The sequence below is a fragment of the Tamandua tetradactyla genome, chromosome 14 (genome assembly GCF_023851605.1).
Source record: "Tamandua tetradactyla isolate mTamTet1 chromosome 14, mTamTet1.pri, whole genome shotgun sequence".
Taxonomy (NCBI): Eukaryota; Metazoa; Chordata; class Mammalia; order Pilosa; family Myrmecophagidae; genus Tamandua; species Tamandua tetradactyla.
The window spans coordinates 24,415,967-24,441,884 of NC_135340.1; the positions used below are offsets into that span (position 1 = coordinate 24,415,967).

Consider the following 25,918-nt stretch of genomic DNA (forward strand, 5'->3'; position numbering starts at 1 on the left):
AGTTGAGCCCAGGCTTAGCAATTAACCTGACAAATTAAGAGAATGAAAAACTGAGCAAGGCAGCTTGGGGAACGTTCCTTCCTCTTTCCTCACATTTTCCTTCAAATGTAAGGGACAGTCATTAGCGCAACACGCTCGGCTTCTCTTACCTCACTTCCTCCATGAGGAGGACTGGATTCTGATTGGTGGTTAGTGGCCGAAGGGGCAGGCCCAGCCCCACCCCTTCCTCCCACCCTCAGGGATCCGGGAGGCCACTGGAAGCGTGTGCTGGAGTTGGCTGGTCCAGCTGTGATTTTGGCAGAGGCTCGAGGGTGTGCGGTACCTGCTGTCTGACCAGAGGTTTGGTTCGATAGTGCTGATAGTTGATAATTTGGTGTTAGATAATGCTTTGTCCGACTCTTCTCTCTCTCTTAAGTTGTTCGGAATTCAGGAGGAGAGGAAGAAGGTACAATTTATCAGCCGCTTCTAACACCAGAAGACTCCCTAATCTGTAGGGAAGAAAGAAAGTATTGGGAATATAGAAAATTCCATCCTACTATTCAAATCTCAGCTTTCCGTGAACCTTTATTACTTGTTCACAGACCACAGGTGTTCTGCCGAGCTTCTGAGCCCGGGTGGTCTGTGCTGACCCACTACCATAGCTGGGGATATTACCTTCCCCTCACTGGAGGTGGAGATATTTCCTTTTCCCTTTGAGTCAACTGAGGAAAAGTTAGACTTTTTCCGAAAGTAACTTTTACTAAGGTGGGGGAAGGTGAGGAGGAAATCCTCAAAAAAAAAAAAAAAAAAACATATAAGTAGATTTATGATGTTAAAGAAAAAAATAATGTTTACCGAAACTTATTTGGCTGACTAGGGCCTTTTCTCATTTCATTCCTTTTATTGTAAGGAAAGATTCTGTAGAATATAATTCAAACTTCTAGTCCTTCTTGGTCTAGTGAGATATAAAATCCTTATAAAACTTGCTCATCTGTCTTTTATAAGTGACGTAAGTGCAGTTATGGAGATGTGTACAATGTTTTATTCAAGGGGTTGATTTTCGCAGTGCTGTCAGTGGAGGCATGATTCCCACCAGTGATAAAAATCTTTCCTTCATTCCAGGCTGCTCTTCCTCTTTAAGTAGGCAGTGTTCATTTTCCTGATTTTAGGCCTCTGAGTTCTGTGTCCTGGAATAGCAGGTCACTTCAGTTTCTAGCTCTCTTTCCTCTTAGACCAAAAACCAGGCCAAATCATACCCTTAGAATAATGAGAAAATACCAAGTTAAGTCCTCCCTGTCAGAGATTTTTTTCTGTTTAGAAGATAAAAGATGGAAGAAGTGCTTTGGTCCTTCTGTTCCCTCTGGAAACTGTTCTAATTTTCTAGAGAATTGGAAAAGCACCTTGCTGTAGAAGTTATTTCAGAGGTTTTCTGACTCACTATGCAGTGCCTCTTTCATCATACCATATTTCTCAGTGAAATGTGAGAACCCCCGACTTGTATATTTATACTGCTGAGTAGCCTGCAGAAAGGTATTCCGTGCAATTAGATCACATTAATATACTGGTGTCAGAATATCAGCCAACATTTACTTTAGACATGTTCCATGATAGTTGAATGGGTAAATTCTGTGAGTAGCATAGGTATGCAATGCATTGTTTTAGAAGGAGGCTCTACCTGGTGACATTGGGTGGTTACTAAACTTCTTTGAGCTTCAGTTTTCCTATATAGATAAAGATAGTAATATCTACTCTAATATGTAGTGTTAAAGTAACACTGTAGCAAAATGAAAAAACAGTAAAAAGTTTAAAGGAGGGCGGGCCGCGGTGGCTCAGCGGGCAAAGTGCTTGCCTGCTATGCCGGAGGACCTCGGTTCGATTCCCGGCCCCAGCCCATGTAACAAACAAACAAAATACAATAAAACAAGAAAATGTTTAAAGATGTTTCCCTTTCTTCCTCCCTTCCTTCCTTCCTTCTCTCTGTCTTTCCTTCCCTTCCTCCCTCTTTAAAAAAAAAAAAAAAAAAAAAAAAAAAAAAAAAAAAAGTTTAAAGGATTTGGGGAATATTAGGCATCTGAACTATAGTGTAACCACAGCTGTGGAGTGTAAAGCCTCTTGATAATGGGTATTTGGTGAATGTGGTTTCTGAATCCTTCACTTTGGTGAAAACAGTACTGGCACAAAGCAGACACTCTAAAAATACCTCTTGATATGATCATTACATTGCAAACAGCTATAGGATTAATTTTAGAATTAGCTTTTTAAAGGACTTAGTATACCTTCTAAATATGAAGGAGTCATCTTTGGATAAAACTTTTGCTGTTGATAGTGAGTTGATACCATCAAAACCATGTTTATTTTGGTTAATATTTAATTTGGTACAACTGGATACTGCTTTGACTCCCCTTTCTTGTAGGGAAAAGACCCACAGAGGCTCATAACAGGCCTTTTCCTAGACCAGTGTTTCCCAAAGATTGTTAAAATGCACATTCTGATGAAGTAGTTCTAGGGTGGGCCTAAGATTCCACATTTCTAACAAGCTGATGCTGATACTGACCTTGCTTGAGTAGCAAGACAAAACTTAACAGAGGAGATAGGGAATTAAGCTGTCTTTCTGAGAAAGACCTTAAAGGATGAGAGAGAAAGGGAGGGAAACACCTACACTTATAATTAAAACATGCACTGGAACTGATGAAAGTGCCATTGGGGGGAAATGATGCTTAGTTTTCTAAGGTCTAGAAGTCTAGCGTATATAGCTTGAGGAATGTTATGGCTGTCTTGAAAACTTCATGAAATGCATGAAAAAGCAGATATTCACTGATCAGATTTGAAGAATTCTTTGTAAGCCTTAGCAGCGAGGAAAAGTTAAAAAATATGATACTCATTCTTTTTCACTGAGAGGTCATTTAGTTGGTAAATAAGAAGTGTTGCCTTTCAGTATCACTGTCATTGTCTTCATCGCAAGAAATCTCTCTTTAAAGCACATCGTAAGTGATTCATCCTGTTCTGCATCCTGTCCAAAGACTATATAGTTTGTACCCTATAGGCCACATTGTGATACCAGTCTTGTCAGGTTCATTAAAATATTCGGTCCATTAGCCACAGCCAATACCCTGTATGATGCAATTAGTGCAAGAATCAAGAATCAGTTAAAAGGTGGACTTCAAGGAGGATGGCAGAGGAGGAGAGGCAGAGCTAACTTCACCATGGAATAACTAGAGAAAAGGCAGAAAACAACTGGGACAGTGTTCCAGGGTATGAGCTGCTAGAAAGGGACTTTTACATTAAATAGGGAGGACCTTGGTGAAAAAGTAGAGAAATTACAACTGTAAGAATGGGGTGAGTTTATTTAATCATGACCACCTCTGGGGACAGCTGCCACACACTGGCCAGAGCAGGTGAGAGAGGAGCTGTGCATTCCTACATTCCCATCTCCACAGCCAACTGAGGAGTCATCTCTCAGTCCTGCAGCCAGGAGCTCCCATGTGGGAACTTGGGAACCAACAGACTTATTTTAGCCACACACATCTTGCTGTGTTGTGCAGTGCCTACCCCCCAACTCTTAGGTAAGCTGCTGTGGGCACCTGGTTTGGGGGAAGACTGGGGTGTCCTCCTTTTGGGAGGAGAAGTGATGCAGAGCAGAGCCAATTCCACAATTAGCAGGCAAGAGAGTCACTCTATGTTCTGCTGACTGTATCATTTCTCCCTGGAGGCTTTGTGGTACTTACAGCATGCAGAGGCAGGGACAAGGGAAGGAGACATACAGAAGTTACCAAGAGCTCCTGCCCCACCCCAAAGCCCTCCCGGTTGCATGGTGGGCAGGGATCTTCTAAGCTCGCTGAGGGATGGGGAAGGTGAAACTCTCAGGCCCACAGCCCAAGGTTATTCTACTTGGAAACCTGGGAATCACCAGACCCTTGATACCCTCAAGTGACTTCTCAGTCAAGGTATAGCGCCCACCCCCACATCCCTGGAGCTGGTGGTCTCTACCACCTGTGGAGACCGGCTGCCCTGATTGAATTTGCACCTGGCCTTGACTTCCCCCAGCAGGCTTCCACAGTCAGAGAAAAGCAGGCTTGAGGGGAAGAGATGGCCCAAGAGTACCAAATGCTGGAAAGACAGGGAACGTGCACTCTGGCAAACTGCTGTGCTGCCACATCTTCTACAGATGTCCAAATAGACTTGTGTCTCTCATGGGAGGCCTTGGCCTTGGTCTAACTGGGAATTACTGGTAAACCAACTGCCAAAGGAGACTTTCAATGGAAACCCAGGCAGCTATAGAATCTTAGGCAAGTGAGGGAAATTAACTTGCAAAATAATTGTATCAAGATAATCAAATTCCAAGAAATCAGCAAAAAAATCACAAAGTGTATGAAGATGCAATAACATATGGTCAAGCTAAATGACCAAATTAAAATGCTGGAGGAGGGCGGGCAATGGTGGTGCAGTGGCAGATGCCTGCCATGCCACGGACCCGGGTTCAATTCCTGGTGGCTGCCCATGCAAAAGAAAAAAAAAAGCTAGAGGAGACACAGACTTTGGAACAGCTTATCAAAGAAGTACATACAAATCTCCAAAATAACTTCAGTGGGTTGGCTAAAGACATAAAGGATATCAAGAAGACACTAGAAGGCATAAAGAAGAATTTGAAAGAGTAAATAGAAAAATAGCAGATCTCATGGAAATGAAATCTATTGTAGATCAAATTAAAAATACCCTAGAGACACACAACAGCACATTTGAAGAAGCAGAAGAATGAATAAGTGAACTAGAGGACAGGGCAATTGAATGTGAATGCACCAAAGAACAAATGATGAAAAACATGGAAAATTTTGAATTGGATCTCAGAGAAGTGATGGACAACATGAAGCACACAAATTATAAGAATCAGTGGTGTCCCAGAAGGAGAATAGAGAAGTAAAGGGCTAGGAAGAATATTTAAAGAGATAATTAGGGAGAACTTCCCAGTCCTTATAAAAGACATAAGTATGCAAATCAAAGAAGCCCAACAAATGAACTCCATTAGAATAAGTCTAAATAAACCCACTCCAGGACACACACTAATCAGATTGTCAAATGCTGAAGAGAAGAAGAAAGTCCTGAGAGCAGCAAGAGAAAAGTGATTCACCACATACAAGGTAAGCCACATAAGACTAAGCCCTGACTACTCAACAGGCACCCTGGAGGCAAGAAGGCAGCGGTATGACATATTTAAGATTCTGAGAGAGAAAAAGTGTCAGCCAAGAAGTCTTTATCTAGCAAAGTTGTCCTTAAAATGTGAGAGAGAGTTTAATATTTTCACAGATAAATTTTGAGAAAATTTGTAAATTCTCTCAAAAAGAAATACTAAAGAGAGTTCTGTCAGCTGAAAAAAATGGCAGGAGAGAGAAGTCTGGAGAAGGGCACAGAACTGAAGAGTATTAGTAAGGATAGCTTAAAGCATAAAAATAGAGAGAGGGAGAAAATACACCTAAGAAGTAAACACCAGAGGATAAGATGGATGGTTCAGATACTGCCTTTACAGTAATAACTTTGATTGTGAACAGATTAAACTCCCCAATTAAAAGATACAGATTAGCAGAATGGATTAAAAAGTATGATCTGTCTTATGCTGTTTACAAGAGACTTGTCTTAGACCCAAGGATGCAAACAGCTTGAAAGTGAAAGGATGGAAAAAAGTATTCTGCACAAGCTGTATCCAAAAGAAAGCAACAATAGCTATACTATTATCAGACAAAATAGACTTTAAATGCAAAGGTGTCATAAGAGACAAGGAAGGACACTATATATTAATAACGGGCAGTTCACCAAGAAGAAATAAAAATCAGAAATGGTTCTTCACCCAATCAAGGAGCTCCAAAGTACATGAGGCAACCATTAGCAAAACTGAAGGGATCAACAGATGTTTCTACAATAACAGTGAGAGACTTCAATACACCACTCTCGTCTATAGATAGAACAACTAGACAGAGGATCAATAAGGAAATAGAGAGCCTAAACAATGTGATAAATGAATTAGACCTAACAGACATACATAGATTGTTGCATCCCAAAACTCCAAGATAAACATTCTACTCTAGTGCTCATGGAATGTTCTCCAGGATAGATCATATGCCGAGGTACAAAACAGGTCTCAACAAATTTAAAAATTGCAATTATTCAAAGAACTTTCTCTGACCAAAATGGAAAGAAATTGGAAATCAATAACCACCAAAGAAACAGAACTTTCACACATATATGGAGGTTAAACAACACCCTCTTAAACAACCAGTGGGTCAAAAAAAGAAATGACAAATCGGTAAATATATATCAAAACCTCTGGGATGCAGTGAAGGCAGTGCCGAGAGGGACATTTATAGCTCTAAACACATATATCAAAAAGGAAGAAGGAAAATCAGAAACTTACCTGAACAACTGAAGAAGCGAGAAAAGAACAGCAGACTAATCCTAAAGGAAATAGAAGAAAATAAATAACAGGGACTAAAGCATAAATAAATGAATTGGAGAGCAACAATGAAAAAAGACCTAGAGAGAATCAATAAAACAAAAACTTGGTTCTTTGAGAAGATCAACAAGATTTACAAACCCTTAGCTAAACTGGCAAATAAAATCAGAAATGAGAGGAGGGTCGTTACCATAGATCTGAAGAAATATAAAAAATTGTAAGAGGATATTAAGAACAACTGTATGCCAACAAACTAGACAACTTAGAGGAAATGGACAGTTTCCTAGAAACACATGAATAACTTATACTGACTCAAGAAGGAATAGAGGACTTCAACAAACCAATCACAAGTAAAGAGATTCAATCAGTCATCAAAAACCTTCCTGCAAAGAAAAGCCCAGGGCCAGATGGCTTTACAGGAATATTATACCAAACATTCCAAAAATAATTCCTTCTCAACATGAAGAAGTTAGAAATGGTCATTACCCAAATATATCTGAAGATTGGGAGAAGAATCAAATGAGAGAGAGGAGTTATAACAGAGAAGATAGGATTTAACAAATGATTTTGACTACTGAATCGTATATTGATATTTCCTTTTAATCTGTAGTGTATTAGAACAGCTAGAAGGAAATACCTGAAATTTTGGAACCGTAACCCATAACATATTTTGAAATTTGCTCTAGAAACTGCTTGTTAAACTGTGCTTTGAAATTGATCACTTTTCTGCATATGTTATATTTCACAATAATTTTTTTTAAAAGAATCAGTAAAAGTATTTATTTATCTCCTCTTTGATGATAGGTAGGAGGAAGCCAGTAGAATGGGAACATCCATTAGCTTGCAGCATTTTCTTTATTCCTTTCATGATTTTAGGATCATAATGATGAATCTGATGTAATGACTATCAGGAATAAAATAAATTAGTGTCATCAGTGTTGTGGGTCCCTTTTATTAAAAAAATTAAAATGATCACAATAGGGGGTATGAGGGTAGTTCAGTGGTAGAATTCTCACCCATCATGTGGGGAGACCCAGTTTGATTCCTGGCCCATGCACTTCCCAAACAAGCAAGCAAACAAATGAAAAAATTAAACAAAATTTCAACAAATGTTGCTGCAATAAAGGGATACTCACATGGAAAAAGAATTAAGTGTGACTTCACCATACAGCACACACACACAAAAATGTGGTTAAATTAGGTCAAATGAGATTGGGTGAATTGGAATGAATGTGATGTATTATGGTGTGTTTTAAAATGTACAGCTTTCACATATCCACAATAATTAGAATAAGGCTCAAAGCGGACATTGTAATGAATAAATAAGAATCCAGTTAATCATGTGTCAATACATGCTTCTAAAATGTTTGAGGGTTCTAGAAAGCTGTTCTTTATTATTGCTTTTTTTTTTTTTTTTTACCTTTAACATGTATATAAACATTTGGCCCAAACTGAAAAGAAAATCCTGTTCCTTCAATATATGTCATACAGTGAAGCTGAAAACAATTTTTACTGACCTTACAGTTTACTTTCTGTTTTGGCTAAGACTCTTTCAGGCCCTAGGTCTGTAAGTATATGCTTTGGTTATATTTTGACTAAATTAAGAGACGATTTTTAGGTGGCATATGAATACACATGATTCGCTTTCCTTCCATTTAACAAGGATAAATTTCACTTGCTTTCCTAGTTTTTCAGTGTGGTTTAGAAGCAGGCGGTTGTATCCTCCCAGATGCTTGCATTCTAAGGTTCTTGTCTATAGGTGGAGCCGCCTATCTGGTGTTTCATGAAAACTCTTTCACTGATGATTCTATTTTCACATTTTTTTTTAATAATCTCCCAATTAACTGCTTCAATATGTTTATGAAATTTCTAACCTGATAATACCAACAGGCGTAACATTTGGTGGAGATATTTTGATGTGAGCGGAGCTGGTAGTGGTAATACAGCAATAATTGCCGGCTCATTTACGGACTATTTAGGTCGTGCAGTGAGCCAGATGAGAACAGCTAATGAGCACAGCTTCTTGCTGTAATTAGTTGAACAGTGGTGGCTCACAGATGATTTACAGTTTGCAAAAAAATCTGTGTATTTACTGAAGTGCTTATGTATTCTGTAAAGTTGTGACAAAGTAACAACTTGGGATGTTGTGCTTTCTGCTCCCACATATTCTTCAGAGAGATTAAACAATAATGCTATCAGCACCCACAGCTTTGGTGGCGAGTAGAGTGGCGCAAGTGGTAGGCGGCTTCAGATTTCCTCTTTGCCTGTTTCTCACTCTGTATTGCTTTCATGTTCCCACACTGTTTCTCTCGCAAGCCTTTTTAATGGTATGGTAGGTACAAGGATGCATCTCCACAGCTTTTCTGTCATGTCTGCTGTAAAGTGGTATTGTTGAGAATCTCTTATGGCTCTCTTTTTGGTGGTCAGATTAAAAAACCCCAAGCAGCTGGAATAAGTAGTCTTTAATAGCTGTAGACTATTGAAACCAAGGGTTGAGTCTCCATTTCTGGAGAGGACTGAGGTCAGAAAGCTGTATCAGGGAAAACAGAAAGAGGACCTATCATTGAAGATTTGGAGGGGTCTCAATTTGGAAAATGTTCTGTTAAAAAATACTGGCCTGAGATACTGGTTCTGTAATTGTGTCAGAGGCATGCTTAACCTGAATGCTCTCAAGGAAAGAGTTGGGACACTTCTCTTGAAAATTTTGTGAAATATTTTTTTCTGCAGGTTAAAAATATTGATAGATTTTTTTCTTTACTTTTTTTCTTAGTTTCCCTTGCTGCAGTCAGGCTAATTTCTTTGCATCCTAACCTTAGTGCAGATAACTTGTCTATGTCTTCAGTCCAACTAAACTTAAATCACATTTATCAGAGGAAGTAATTAAAGGAGATAGAAATCTCTTAGGTTATCTTTGAGGTGAGTTCTTTTTTTTTTTTTTTTTTAATGAGGTGGTGTTTTCTGTTACTTGCAACCAAATATCCCGGCTCCTTTTGTTCTTCAGTCCAAAGCAGCTCTATAAAAATGACAGCCAGCACCATCTCATGGCAATGAGCAGAGTTGTATTTTGCCCTGGCTTAGATTAGTATCTAAGTGAAAGTGTGTAAGGTAAGCAGAGGGGTTGTTGACTTGTTTGAAATTGTTAAATGCCATTTAAAAAACAGAACTTGGAACCAGAATACATCTTAGTAATAATAAATGTTTAATGTCAACATTGAGAAAAATAGGAGTAAGAAACTTGGAATGATGACTGCCAGGCCTCTCCTTCCAGTAAATGGGGCTTTCTTACTAATAAACAAGCCAGTAGAGCTAGTTTCCTTCTTATTGCCCTGCTGTTCTTAGTCAGCTCTATTGTCTTTATGTCCTTTCTGCCTGGTTGCTTGCATTTATCTCTGTAAGTGAATCAACAATTAAAAAATCCATCCACACCCATATTCGGCCAGACATCAGAGACTATGGTTTTTAATAAATATTAACTGATAACCATTTCAGGGCAAGTTCAATCTGGAAACTTTATAGGACATAGATTGGTGTAGACATAGTCAGAAAGACAAAAGGATATTAACATTTTCTGTTGAGAAGATTTCAAGAGCTACTTTTATAGATGTATATTTGTTTCTGTGGTTTAATGGTACCTACTTATGTACAAAGGCAGCCTTCTAGCCTCAGTGATTCACTTAGCCAACCAAGAGGCTTATATCCTGCAGGAGGAAAAGGAAAGCATTAATGTATTGAGATAAAGTAGCTCAAGAGAGCTTCTTGGACCAGCTTCTTAGCAGAAAATGGTACTGAAAGTAGTACTCTTAAGTCCACATGTTGAAAATGATAGGCTCTGAACAGGGAAACACTCTTTTTCTTCATCTTTAACATGCAGATAATACTAGCTACTGTGAGAAATTTGGGATGATTGTGAACCTAGTATAGTGTTTGGTGTTTGATAGATATTCAATAAGATAACAGCCAGTATTATCTTTAATAATAATTATTATTATGGATATTACTTGCTAGAAGAACTAATCACTCTTAAAAGTTGCCAATATATGCTTTTATGACAATGATGTTCATTTAAGAGTTAAGTGTTCTTTGGAATAGTTTCCTAAACAAAATGCATATAGGGTACACCACTAAGAAGATGCATTAATTGGTGTACTCTAGGTAAGGAGAAATGTGATTCACACAAATGTGAGAGACTATCTACAGTTCATAACAATAATGGTGAAAATGTCTAAGGAAATTTTCTACTACCTAATCTCTCATCGTTTTTTTCCCTTCATGTTCATTAGTCTTTTCTGACATTTTACTTAGAAATAAGGACTTAAACTTAGCACTGTTCTCTTCTAAGATAAGTATGGAGTAGCTAAATTTCAACAATTTTTCATCTTGCTATGCTTGTCCGTTAGGCTTCTCTTACTACTTGCTGCAAACTGCCCTATTTATTTGCATTATTACCTGGAAAACACAGAATTAAGATTCTGTTGCTCTAAATAATGATTGTTGAACAGATCTGAGAAGAAAGAGAATTTTTTTCCTCTTATCCCATGATAATTACCAAACACAGGCTTGATGATGAGTCTTCAAGGCAGTTATTAACTGAAGTTAAACTTAAAATATGAGTGTCTTTGACCAAATATCGATGGACTTTCTGGACTATGGTATAAGGCAATGTTGTTTTCCTCCACATAGGTCTTCTGAGAGTCTGAGAGGCTACTGTGTAATCAGTCTTCTTAAGCATGGCTTTTTGAAGAAATGGGACAAAAAACATAATTATGGTGTCTGAAAAATAATTGAACTTAAAGGACATGGCCTGTGACAACTTCTTTAAAAATGAAAAAACAAAATCAAAATGATGAACTGGGATGTTTTTTATTATCTCAAGGAGATCATTTAAAAGTTCTTGCCAGTGACCAAAGAACAATTCATTTATATGAGGCAATAAATATTAAAATGGTGGTGGTAAAATGTATGAAAAATGCTTATCTGCAATTATCAAAGGAATTTTACATGAGGTATTTGGTACTCATAAAATTGGAGAAAACTAGAGAAGATGAATCTGAACTGATATGTGTTTAGAGACGGATGCTTTCATACTTAGTTTATATTGTTTTATTGAGTTATAATTTATGTATAATAAATTACACATTAAATTTAAGTATGCAATTTGAAGAGTTTTGACATCTCTATATACCTGTGAAACCATTACCATGTTAAAATAATGAACATATCTGTCACCCCCAGGAGTTTTCTTCTGCCCCTTTGAAATTGATCCCTTTCTCATCCCCTCTTCCCCCCAGGCAACCAGTGATGTGCTTTCTGTCCCTATAAACTAATTAATCTTTTCTGTTATTTTACATAAATGTAATTGTACAGTAAGTTGTCTGACTTCTATCATTATTTTGCATAATTATTTTAGGATTCACCTGTGTTGTGTATATAAATAGTTCATTCCTTCTTTATTGACGAATAGTATTCCATTGTATGGATTTAACACAATTTGCTAACCAGTAGAGACATTTTATGGTTTGTTTTTTTTTGCTTGGGGGAGGGGATGCTATATACAGCTGATCTGCACATTGTATACAAGTGTTTGTGTAGACATATGCTTTCAATTCTCTGTGATACATACATAGGAGTAGAATGGATAGATTATATTGTAGATCCATACTTAATTTAGACACTGCTAAATTATTTTCCAAAGTAAAATTGTCTTTAGCGTTATATACAAGTTCTAGTTGCTCCACATCCTTGCGAATGCTTAGTATGGTCACATATGTTTTTTTTTTTTGTTATTTTTCATTTTAGCTGTTATGGATGTAGTATTATCTCATTTTGATTTTTACATTTTATTTTATTTTGACTCATTAACAAGAAATTTTAATAAAGCATATTTATGAACACACACAGAATATACAAAGAAAATAATATATTTAGGTTAAATGATTACTCGCATGAATTTTGAAATCCCTATGGACAGTCAGCAAAATTTTAGACCCTTTTGATTGAATCACCTTTCTAGCTATAGAAGGTTATAGTCCAACATTTTTTTAAAAATTGCCACTTATGTGTGCTTACCATGTGAGATTTTGTGTTATGCTGTCACCATTCCTATAAGTCACCAGCCATTATCTCTGTTTTATAGCTGAAGAGACAGAGACACAAAGGTTCAGGAACTTGCCTAAGGCAGTATTTAATGAGGGGCAGAACTTATATGTGAACAAAGACTATCTGACTCCATTCTCTTAACCTCTACTCTGCATGGTTTCTCACATGGGATATTGAGTTTGGGGCACCACATATGTGTTAGTTAGGATTCTCTAGAGAAACAGGATCAACAGGGAACACTCTCAAATATAAAATTTATAAAAGTGTCTCACTTGACCATGGGAATACAGACTCCAAAATCCGCAGGGTAGGCTGTGGAGCTGACGATTCTAGTGGAGGGTCTGGGCAAACTCCACAGGAGAGGCTAGCCAGCCAAAGCAGGAAGAGAGTCTGTCTCTTCTAAATCCTCCTTAAAAGGCTTCCAGTGAATAGATTAAGCATCACTCATTGCAGAAGATGCACCCCTTGGCTGATTAAAAATGGAATCAGCTGTGGATACAGCTGACATGATCATGATTTAATTCTATGAAATGTCCTCATTGTACCAGACAGGCCAGCGCTTGCCCAACCAGACAAACAGGTACCACCACTTGGTCAAGTAGATGCATGAACCTGACCATGACAGTCCACCCCTTGTCAACTTGGCAGCTATACATATCACCTTAAACCATACCTAATTTCTAAATAAAAAACAATAAAACACAACATTTTTTTCATTTCACCTAACAATACTCAACTATCCTGCATATAACTGGAAACACATTAAATCTCTCCAGAATAGGGTGCAAGTCCTTGGGTAATATTAATTCTTAAACTTGATATCTTACAAGTTAAATGGTATAACAGGAACAAAACAGCATTACAGTCCTCGTTTCTGTAACTGATCACGTGGTCAAAGTTCATATTTATCACTACCTTCTTCCGCTACCCATTCCATGTTCCCTTTACCCTCAGCAAGCACTTCAGCTGGCCGTGGTTCTTTGCCTGGTGGGGTGAGTCAAACCTTCATTCCTGAAGTTTCATAACCATTGGTAGTCCTGCCTGGTTTGGGTTGTTGCAGTTTTCCATTAATTTAATCACAGGGCATGGTGGTACTAAAAGACACCCTAGGGGATCGCCTATATTCCAAGAAAACTATTCTTTACTTCCATGGTGTAGTTGCAGTCATAATTCCCCCAATAGTCAGGGTTAATCATCCCAAGCAATAATGTGATCCTCTTCTTGGCATGTTGATCCAGGGGCATGAGTAGCCCAAAGTGACCAGGTGGCAGTCTTAGATTCCAGTTCAGTGGAATAATTATTGTTTCTCCTGGTGGAAGCACTCCCCATTTTGGAACTAAAACCTGTAGACCAGCAGAGGTCAGGGTCACAAGGACAGGAAGCAGAAATTTTCCTAGTGGATCACTAGGGATAATAGTGAGTGGTACCACTCCCATTTCCACCCCTTGGTTCCTGGCTATGGGAGAAACAGTACCATACAGTGGATGCTGACTCAGAATATATATAGCTTTCTGGAGAACATTACCCCAGCCTGTCAAGGTATTGCCACTTAGTTGGCACCAAAATTGAGTTTTTAAAAGGCCATTCCACCATTCTATCAATCCAGCTACTTCTGGATGATGGGAAACATGGTAAGACCAGAGAATTCCATGAGCATGTGCCCATTCCTGCCCTTTATCTGCTTTGCCATATCCAGAGTATGTGTCTATTCCAGTTAGAACAAATCGCTGCCCCTTCCATGAAGAGCGTGGTCCAATGTAATCAACCTGCCACCATATAGCTGGCTGGTCACCCTGGGGATTGGTGCCATATTGGGGGCTGAATGTGGATCTCTGCTTCTGGCAGATTGGGCACTCAGCAGTGGCTGTAGCCAAGTCAACTTTGGTGAGTGGAAGTCCATGTTGCTGAGCCCATGCATAACCTCCATCCCTACCACCATGACCACTTTGTTCATGAGCCCATTGGGCAATGACAGGGAGTTGCTGGGGAAAGAGGCTGACTGGTATCCACAGAATGGGTCATCTTATCCACTTGATTATTAAAACCTGCCTCTGCTGAAGTCACCCTCTGATGCGCATTCACATGGGACACAAATATCTTCATGGCTTTAGCCCACTTAGAAAGGTCTATCCACATACTTCTTCCCCAGACCTCTTTGTCATCAGTTTTCCAATTATGGTCTTTCCAAGTCCCTGGCCATCCAGCCAAACCATTAGCAACAACTCATGAGTCAGTACACAACTGCACCTCTGGCTAGTTCTCCTTCCAAGCAAAATGAACAACCAGGTACACCACTCGAAGTTCTGCCCATTGGGAGGATTTCCCCTCACCACTGTCCTTCAAGGACACTCCAGAAAGGGGTTATAGTGCTGCAGCTGTCCACTTTCGGGTGGTACCTGCATACCATGCTGAACCACTGTAAACCAGGCCCAAGTTTTCTCTTCCTCAGTCAATCCACTGTAATGAACTCCCCAAGAAGCCATACTCTGGTCTGGGAAAGAGAAGGTAATGTGGCAGGAGTAGAGACCATGGGCATTTGGGCCACTTTTTCATGTAGCTTACTTATGCCTTTAGGACCTGCTCTGGCTCTACCTTGTATATACCATTTCCATTTTATGGCAGACTGCTGCAAACACCCAGCTTTATGGCTTGGTGGGTCAGACAACACCCAGCTCATGATAGGCAACTCAGGTTTCATGGTAACTTGGTGGCCCATGGTTAAGTGTTTAGTCTCTACTAAGGCCCAGTAGCTGGCCAAAAGCTGTTTCTCAAAAGGAGAGTCGTTATCTGCAGCAGATAATAAGGCTTTGCTCCAAGATCCTAAGGGTCTGCATTGTGATTCTCCTATAGGGGCCTGCCAGAGGCTCCAAACAGCATCTCTATTTGCCACTGACATTTCCAGACCATTTTTATCTGCTGGATCATATGGCCCAAGTGGCAGAGCAGCTTGTACAGCAGCCTGGACATGTCTCAGAGCTTCCTCTTGTTCAGTTCCCCACTCAAAATTAGCAGCTTTTCTGGTCACTCAATAAATGGGCCAGAGTAGCACACCCAAATGAGGAATATGTTGTCGCCCAAATCCAAAGAGACCAACTAGGTATTGTGCCTCCTTTTTGGTCATAGGATGGGCCAGATGCAGCAACTTATCCTTCACCTTAGAAGGGCTATCTCAACATGCCGCATGCCACTGGACACCTAGAAATTTCACTGAGGTGGAAGGCCCCTGTATGTTTGTTGGAATTTATCTCCCATCCTCTGACATGCAAATGCCTTACCAATAAGTCTAGAGTAGTTGCTACTTCTTGCTCACTAGGTCCAATTGACATGATATCATCAATATAATGGACCAGTGTAATGTCTTGTGGGAGGGAGAAATGATCAAGGTCCCTGAAGACAAGGTTATGACATAGGGCTGGAGAGTTGATATACCCCTGAGGTAGGACAGTGAAAGTATATTGCTGACCTTGCCAGCTGCAAGCAAACTGTTTCTGGTGGTCCTTACTAATAGCTATTGAAAAAATAGCATTTGCCAAATCAACAGCTGCATACCAGGTACCAGGGGATGTATTGATTTACTCAAGCAATGATACCACATCTGGAACAGCAGCTGCAATTGGAGTTACCACCTGGTTGAGCTTACAATAATCCACTGTCATTCTCCAAGACCCATCTGTTTTCTACACAGGCCAAATAGGAGAGTTGAATGGGAATGTAGTAGGAATCACCAACCCTGCATCCTTCAAGTCCTTAAGAGTGGCAGTAATCTCTGAAATCCCTCCAGGAACCTGATATTGCTTCTGATTTACTATTTTGCTAGGTAGGGGCAATTCTAGTGGATTCCACCTGGCCTTTCCCACCATAATAGCCCTCACTGTACAAGTGAGAGGGCCAATGTGGAGATTCTGCCAGTTGTTCAGTATGTCTATTCCAATTATGCATTCTGAAACTGGGGAGATAACTACAGAATGAGTCCAGGGGCCCACTGGATCTACTTGGGACCTGAGCTAAAACTCCATTAATCACCTGGCCTCTATAAGCCCCCACTCTGACTGGTGGACCAGAGTGACGTTTTGGGTTCCCTGGAATTAATGTCACTTCTGAACCAGTGTCTAATCCCAAAATACCTGATTATTTCCTTTTCCCCAATGCACAGTTACCCTGGTAAAAGGCCATCAGTCTCCTTGGGGAACGCTTGGAGGAAGATTAACAGTATGAATTTGTGGCAGTGTAACAGGGTTCTTCCCCAAAGGGACCTGGCCTCCCCTTCATTCAAGGTGCTCTGGGTCTGTAAACTGTCTCAAGTCTGGAAATTGATTAAGGGGCTGTGATTCTGTGTTTTTGTAATTCAGGTTAGACTTCTGTACACTTGACCTAGAGCTCTTTTGTTTATATAGCTTGAACAAGAATTTAGTAGACTGCCCTTATATTGTATTTCTAGGTACCCCATGATTTACTAGACAATGCCACATATCTCTACGAGTCACATAATTTTGACGCCTGCTTTGAGTTTGCTGTTTATTATAATAGCCATGTCTACCCTGTCTTTGGCGATTAAGTGCTGCCGCTTGGCTTCTGTCAACTCAGGGTCTGGTCATCTCCATTGTGTTTAAGGATTCCAGCTCAGTGACAGCAGTTCCTACAATAATATCTGACCTACAGAGAAATGCAACTACAGAGCTCTTCAGGGATGATGGCACTAGTCTCTCAACTTTATTTTTCACTGTTCTGGTAAAAGGTGCATCCTTCGGACATTCCTGGAATGTAAGAGCAGGCTTTACATAATAAGTCTCTGGATCCCCTCTTCTAAATTATACCAGGGCAGTTCTGGCATTTCAACCTCAGGTAATGTTGGCCACCTTTTGATCCATGTTTCAACCAATCATCCAAACAAACTGTTAATACCTTTTCTAACCCCTCGAGTTATACCATTGAATGCAGAACATCTGCTTAGTGGACCCATATCAATAATTCAGCCTGATCCAGCCTTTTATTTCTCCCATCATTATCCCACATCCTTAAAATCCATTGCCACATGTATTCCCCTGATTTCTGTCTATATAAATTGTAAAACTCATGAAATTCTTTTGGAGTATAAAGTACCTCCTCATGTGTGGTACTTTGTACCTCACTTTTAGGGGCCTGTGGGGACTTTAGTCTAGTTATAGGTCTTGGAGAAATGAGGGGTGGTGGGGGTGGGTCATGAAAATAATTACAGATATCTTCCAAGGCATTTGCTTCAGGGCATTTATTTGCAGTTACATCTGGCGAAACAGGATTAATCACTCTAGGGCTAATGTGTTCAGGAGGAGATTGGGTGGCCAACTCCTTGAGGCAGGCTGGCGATGGGGTGGCTATGTCCTCAGGGCAGAATATTACAGGGTTGTCTAGAAAAGACTCAGCATGACCTGTGGTTTCAACCTCACCCCCAATATCATTATCAATCCATATGTCATTGTCTCATTTTTCAGGATCCCACTCCTTTCCAATCAATTCCTTCACTTTAATAGCAGACACCATGCAACATTGAGATATCAGTTTACATTTTAAAGTTGCTACTCTAACAATAAGATTCTGAGTCTGATTTTCAGAGATCTCAAGTCTACAGACACAGGAAATAAGATTTTCCTTCAGGATACGCATTGATACTTCTGCATCTGTCAGATGGCGCTTAAGCTTCTCGTTTGAAGCCTTAAGCCCATCCCTTTCACTCCGTAATGTATCCAGTGTATCTAACAACAACCAGCCAACATCTCTTTACATCTTATTTCCACAAAACTCTGTAAAGGTGTCAAAAACATTATCCCCAAGAGCCGGGCTTCATACAAGCAAAGCATTAGGAGAATCGAATGGTGATATTTTGACTATGTCTTTTGCCAATTCACTCCATGGAATGGGAGTGTCATTCTGATTATGGGAATCAGAGTCCTTAGTGCCCTTGAGTCCGGTTGGAGTAGAAAACCATTCATAAAAACCCATTTTTTAAGATTCTGTTTCTTAAGAACCACTCCTGGTACCAAGATGTATTAGTTAGGGTTCTCTAGAGAGACAGAATCAACAGGGAACACTCTCAAATATAAAATTTATGAAAGTGTCTCACGTGACAGTGGGAACGCTGAGTCCAAAATCTGCAGGGCAGCCTGGGAAGCTGATGATTCTGATGGAGGGTCTGGGTGAACTCCAGAGGAGAGGCTCGCCAGCTGAAGCAGGAAGTAGAGCCTGTCTCTTTTGAATCCTCCTTAAAAGGCTTCCAGTGATTAGATTAAGCATCACTCATTTCAGAAGACACTCCTCTTGGCTGATTACAAATGGAATCAGCTGTGGATACAGCTGACGTGATCATGGCTTAATTCTATGAAATGTCCTCATTGCACCAGACAGGCCAGTACTTGCCCAACCAGACAAACAGGTACCGCCACTTGGACAAGTTGACACATGAACCTGACCATGACAGCATGTGAACAGTTATATTGACAAACTGCATGGCTTCAGAGGGCTACCTGGATAATGAGGTATCTGGAATTATTTTAAACTTTGTTTTTCTTAGCACAATTCTTTTGGGTATTCTAGGTCCTTTGCTTTTCTACGAGTATTTTAGAATCAGTTTGACAATTTCTATCAAAATGTCTGTAAGGATTTTATTGGTGTTGCCTTTATCTGTAGATCAATTGGGGAATAACTGATATCTTAACAATATTGAGACTTCTGAGCTAAGAACCCAACATATCTTGCCTTATATTTGGTTCTTCTTTAATTTCTGTCATCAGTCTTTTCACTTTTTAGTGTATAGTTCTTGTACATCTTATTTTCTTCATATTTTTGATGGTATTATAAATGGTATCTTTAACATCAATTTAATTTAAATTTGTAACTGTTTGTTGCTAGTATATGAAAATACAGTTAATTTTTGTTTTTTGATCTTGTATCTTGCAATCACTTACTAGTTGGCTCTTTTGTAAATTTCTTAGTATTTTCTACAGAGAGAATAATACCATGTAAAATAAATATGATTTCATATAAATATATACTTTTCTCCCTTCTCTCACTGCACTATCTGTGACCTTCATAACCATGTCAGTTATAAGGCATTCCTGCATCATTCTTGATCTTAGGGAGAAAGCATTTTTTTTACCATAAAATATGACATTTATCATATTTTTGTGTATATATGCTCTTTATCACATGGAGGAAGTTTCTGTCTATTCCTAGTTTACTGATAGTTTTTATGATGAGTGTATATTGCATTTTATTGAATGCCTTTTCTCTTCTTGAGATGATTATTTGACATTCCTTTTTTAGTCTGTTAAAATGATTAATTGCATTGACTGATTTTGAATGTTAAACCTATCTTGAATTTCTGAAATTATTATTTTTATATTGTTGCAATATGTTTTTATGTTGTTGTTAGTATTTTCAGGAGTTTTGCATTTATATTCATGAGGTATATGGTTTGAAATTTTCTTGTGATGTTTGTTTAGTTCTGGAGTCAGAGTAATGCTACCCTCATAGAATACTTCAGAAGTATTCTCTCTTCTTAAACTTTTTCTAGAAAATTTTATGTAGAATTGGTATTAGTTTTTACTTAAATAGTTAAAAGAATTCATCAGTGAAGCCATCTTGCTTTGGATTTTTCTCTGCGTGGAGGTTTTTAATTACAAATTAATTTTATAAATATGGAACTATTTATTTTATTTTTTTTATTGTGCTTTGGTAGTTTGCATCTCTTAAGAAATGTGTGCATTTCATATGAATTGTTGTATATCTTGGGATAAAGTTGTTCACAATATTTCCTCTTTTTCCTTTTAATGATTTTTGATCTGTAGTGATTTCTACCTCTTATTCCTGATATTGGTAATGTGTCATTATTTTTTATAGGTCTAGCTAAAGGATTGTTGATTTTACTGATCTTCTCAAAGAAACCACATTTGGTTTTATTGTTTTTCTTTGTTGTGTTTCTGTTTCCTATTTTTCCATTTTTACCTTTCTTTTTGCCCTTCTGTTTACTTTGGGTTTCATTTACTCATTCTTTTTCTTGTTTTTTAATGTGAAAGCTCAAGACATTTATTTGAGGCCCTTCATTTTATTATAATTTATGTGTTTAACACCATAGTTTCTCTCTAAGCATGACTTTTGTTGGATCACCCAAATTTTGATATGCCATGTTTTCATTTTCATTCTGTTAAAATACTTTTAATTTCCATTATAGCAGCATTTTTGACTTTTAGAAGTTGGTTGTTTAATTTCCAACTATTTGGGGATTTTACAGAAATCTTTTTAAAATTGATTTGTATGTTTATTTATTTGTGGTTATAAAACATTTTGTATATGGTTTGAATCTTTTAAATTTATTGAGACTTGTTTTCAAGCCTATATTAATAAATGCTACAGAAGAAGAATATATGTTCTTCTGTTCTAGCGTGGTGTTTTCTTCAGTGTTGTTGAGGTCAAGTTGTTTGGTAGTATTGTTCAAGTCTTCATTAAGGAGTTTTGTCTACCTTTTCTGTCAGTTTTTAAGAAAGGGAAATTGAAATCTTTGGCCTTAATCATGGATTTCTCTCTTTTTTCTTCAGGTTCTGTCATTTTTTTCATACATGAATGTTGAAGCCCTGCTGGTAAGTGCATAAATATTTAGGATTGTTATGACCTCTTGATGAATTGGCTCTTTTATCATTGCCAAATGACCCTCTTCATCTTGGTAATATGCTTTGCTCTGAAATCTACTTTGTCTTGTATTACTATAGCTATTTTACTTTTTTCTTTTGACGAGTGTTAGCACAGTATCTTTTTCCATATTTTTATTTTTAACCTTTCTGGGTCTTCATATTTATAGTGTAGTTAAATATGAAGCTTGGATATTTAACTGCACTATATCCAAGTGTATATATACTTGGATATATATACACTGCTTTTTTTTTTTATAAAAAATAAAAGCTTGGATCTTGCTTTTGTATCCAATCTGACAGTCTCTGTCTTTTAGTTGGAGCATTGGACCATTTACATGTATTGTTATTATTGATGCTACTAGCTTTAAGGCTTTCATCTTCTATGCTTTCTTTCTATCCTATCTGTTCTTTTTTGGCTTTTTGCTCTTTTTCTACCAACTCTTATGGATTACTTGAGTGCTCTTTTATTACACCATTTTGTTTCCTTTATTAACTTACTTGTTTTCTTCTTTTAGTGATTGTGCTGGTTTGAGATTGTTACATACTCCCAGAAAAGCCACATTCTTGTAATCTTGATCCAGTCCTGTGAGGGCAGCCATGTTCTTTAATCCTGATTCAGTGTTGTAGGGTGGGATCTTTTGATTAGGTTGTTTCCTTGGAGATGTGATACACCCAGTTGTGGGTATGACCATTGATTAGATTGAGGTGTGACTCCACCCGTTCAAAGTGGGTCTTGATTAGTTTACTGGAGTCCTTTAATAGGGGAACATTTTGGAGAAAGCACAGAGATTTGGAGATGTTTGGTGTGCCAACAGACATAGTCCAGTGCTAAGCAAAGACTCACAGAAATAGCCAGAACATGAAAAGAAGAAATCTCTGGCTCCCAGGAGATGCTAAGCTATGAGATGAAACCCAGAGTTTTGTCCCAGAGCAGCTAAGTTGGGGCCCACAGACGCTTAGAGAGGAAGCCACTGGAATCAGAAGGTAGAAGCAACAGAACTGGGAAAGAGGACCAGCAGATGCCAACTACTGCCTTCTCATATGACAGACATCAGCTTTTCTTCATTATCAATGTGTCTTTCTCTTGATGCCTTAAGTTGGACATTTTTTATGGCCTTAGAACTGTCAACTTGGTAACTTAATAAATCCCCTTTATAAAGCCATTACATTTCTGGCCTATTGCATTCTGGCAGCATTATCAAACTAAACAGAGATTCACTTGATATATATATATACATGCGCATACATGCGTACACACACCCATATATATATATGTATAAATTAAACACCTTTAACTTGACACCTGTTAAAAATGAAATATAATTCTGTAGTTATAAGATTGACAACAATTAATAAGGGGGAATTATAAAATTATGTAAGTAGGAAGAAATGAATAATCTCGTGCTTTTGGTAGGAATTTCAGTTGATACCATCCTTATACATACAATTTAGCAGTAATATAAAAACCCTTACATAATGAATCCATTTTACCTAGCAATTCTAATTCTAGGAACTTGGTCTAAGGAAATAATTGAACACATGCACAAAGATGTATGCATAATGATATTTGTCATAGTATGTTTGCAATAGCAAAATCATTGAAATAACTTGAATATCTAGCAACATGGCACTGGTTAAATGTAGTGTGCCACAGGCATTTTATGGAATAGAATAGAACCATTAAGCAAGGTAATATGTAATCTAATTATAAAGACAGTTGTGTGTGTTTATTCTCAAGGGGAAGAACGTGGAAATGTAATAATTATTTTCCCTAGGTGATGGGATTTTATCCATTTTACTTTAACATTTTCTTTCTTCTATATTTTATATAATGATCATTAATTACTTAAGTAAATTATTTTAATTAAATATAAAATTTAATAGTGACAGTATAAACTACTTCAAGCTTAATTATCCATTATTTAGTTATTTCAACAACATAAGCAAGATGATATTGTTGACTGACTGCTTCCTAAAAAATGTTAAAAAGATTTCTTAAAATGCAGGCACTTGATCTAGTTCCATACTGATTTAGGATATTTTGTGTTGTACCATAGTTTAAATCTTTTAATGGGATTGATAAACATTCTAAAATGACAAAGAAGTTTGCAAGGACAGCATAGCATCACATTATTCAAATGACTGTCAAATCCCATTCATCTGAGTCCTGCAAAATGAAATTATCTTCTTACAAAAAGTAGTGGGAGAAATTCAAGCCTTTAGTTTCATTTAGTTCAAACACATAACCTAGTGCTCTGCTGTTGCTTCATTTTGAAAGGGTATAATTTTCTGAGACATTCTCTGATTTTGCTCATGTTAGAAATATCTCCCAGAAGGCTTTTCCAATAAGTTTCACAGTTCTGCTTTGAGCCTTGGATAAAAGTACCATTGCCTGAAGGAGGTAACATTTAGAAAACAAAAATAAACTGAATTGCTTTGGAACTGGAAGTTTTAATTTAGTTTTACACTTTCTCGTTTGGTGTTTGGGGCACACAGTTTGTTCTCAAGAGGATTTAATATCTGATTTGCTTTCTTGCCTTTATTCTCATGAGAAACACCTGCAGCATTTCATGAAAATCATTGCCCTCATATATTCTCAAAGATTTTTTTTCTCCAAATTACTGGATTCATTTGTTAAGGATCAGTTAAAACAACCAACATGAGACTCTTTCTTACGTACTAATAATTTGTGGCTTTTCATTAGTGATTTTCCATTGTAGGTTTGTATTATTGTTAGGATATCTGAACTTTTCAGACAAAAATAAGAATTATTTTCTTTTTTTCTTTTTTTTGGTCAGGAAACAACTTGTCTTTAAGCAGAAATTTATAAAATATTACAGATAATATACTGTAGCTTATCAAATAATTTAAACAAGTATTACTTGGAGTAAATTATAAATGGCACCAAAAGAAGGTAACAAAATATAACAGAAACTTAAAAGATTGTTTGCCTTTAGAGGAATTTACTATGCCATGGTGTATACTGTAAAACATGAAGAATTGGCATTTGCCACTAGTATCCATCAACATTAGGGTTGTAATAACTTTTTTAGTGCATGCGGGGGCTGTGATGATTGATACTTGTAAATTAGGAAAGGATGAAACTATGAAGCTAGCACTTGGGTTCTCAAGTGGAATAATAGATATTCTAATCCTAATTTTAAATTTTATATGCATATGGAAAAACTCAGGAAGGAAATTAAGTAAACTGGCTCATTTTGTCATTTAAAGAATAGTTATCGCTTGCCTCCTGTATGCCAGGCCCTCACCAAGCACATCTTGTGATGAACAAGACAGATATGGCTCTTATTTTCAGGGAACTGAATTTACCAGACTGTAAATAAGCTCAGAGAATTACTATTTTTTTTTGCATTTTCAAAACTTCCTCTGTATTTTCAAAAAATCCCTAAAATGATATTTCAGAGAAAAAGTGAAGACGTAGTATACTTATGGATGTGGCACCAGGATAAATGAAATCTATCCATTGAAGTTCCTCTGTTGACTGAATTCTACAGTCTTGCTCCTAATCTTTTTGTTGGTTGGTTCTGGTCTGTCCTCATGAATTTTGATTTTTTGCTTTCCCAGCAGCTGACCGTGGTTAGGCTCTTCCTGCCTCACGATCTTGTATGTCCTGATGTTTTTGCAGTTTTTCAGCCCTTGGTTCAATGAATTTTTTTTAACTTTTTAAATTGTATAATGTAATATATATATATATATATACACAAAGCAAAGAAAGCAAAAAGCAATAGTCTTCAAAGCACTCTTCAACAGGTAGTTACAGGACAGAGTCCAGAGTTTGTCATGAGCTACCATACCATCATCTCAGATTTTTTCTTCTAGCTGCTCCAGAACATTGGAGGCTAGAAGGAATAAATATTTTTTTATCATCACAAATCAACATTTTTAACTTTTTTGTGAAAAATGACAAATATACAAAGAAAAAAAAAATAATAAATTTCAAAGCACTGCGCACCAATTAGTTGTAGAACAAATTTCAGAATTTGGATGGGTTACAATTCCACAATTTTAGGTTTTTACTTCTAGCTGCTCCAAGATACCAGAGACTAAAAGAAATATCAATGTAATGGTTTAGCCGTCACTCATTTGTTAAACTCTACCTTTTCTGTATAATTCCACCATTACCTTCTATCTTTTTCCCATTCTTTTGGGATATTTGGGCTATGTCCATTCTAACTTTTTTATGTTGGAAGGGTCTGTTGCTCGTATGAGGTAGGCAGATGGAACCGTCTGATGCTCTGGAGAGGCTGGGCCCTCTAGGTTTCAGGACTTATCTGGTCCAGGCACCCATCTGGAGGTTGTAGGTTTCTGGAAAATTTATAGTCCTACTGGGGAGATAAGACATGTAAATTTAAATAATGGCAAAAAAAGTGAAAGCTTCTACTAGAAAAGCCAGAAGGTATCCTACTAATTAGCTTCCTAAACAAAATATCACACAAATTTAACTGCCTTGCATATTCCTTTTCTTTAGAAAATAATGTGAGGAATGAAACCTACAGTAATACAAACAATATTATTTTACTTGTAGTAGTCATTGCTGTTTGCATCCCTCAGTGAAAGTTAGAATCAAAGGTCTCTTTAAAAATCTCTACCTCCTGAAGTTCATCTTTTTTCTGTTTATGTATAATCTGCATTTTAAATTTACCCATGCCAAGCCCAAAACTTCCTTGTATAAGTAATTCCTCCTGTTTCTGGAAACTTTCTCTTATGTTTTGGGGTCCAT

At 37.7% G+C, this 25,918-nt stretch overlaps 1 long non-coding RNA gene across 2 annotated transcripts in view; it reads left to right on the plus strand.

Moving 5' to 3' along the window:
* The first annotated feature begins 218 nt into the window (after nt 1-218).
* Nucleotides 219-25,918, plus strand: part of LOC143654846 (uncharacterized) — a 40,558-nt gene continuing 14,858 nt past the window's right edge. For both annotated transcript variants that reach the window (XR_013161998.1, XR_013161997.1), the window contains exon 1: nt 219-339. This is a non-coding gene — a long non-coding RNA (uncharacterized LOC143654846). The remainder of the gene's footprint in view (nt 340-25,918) is intronic.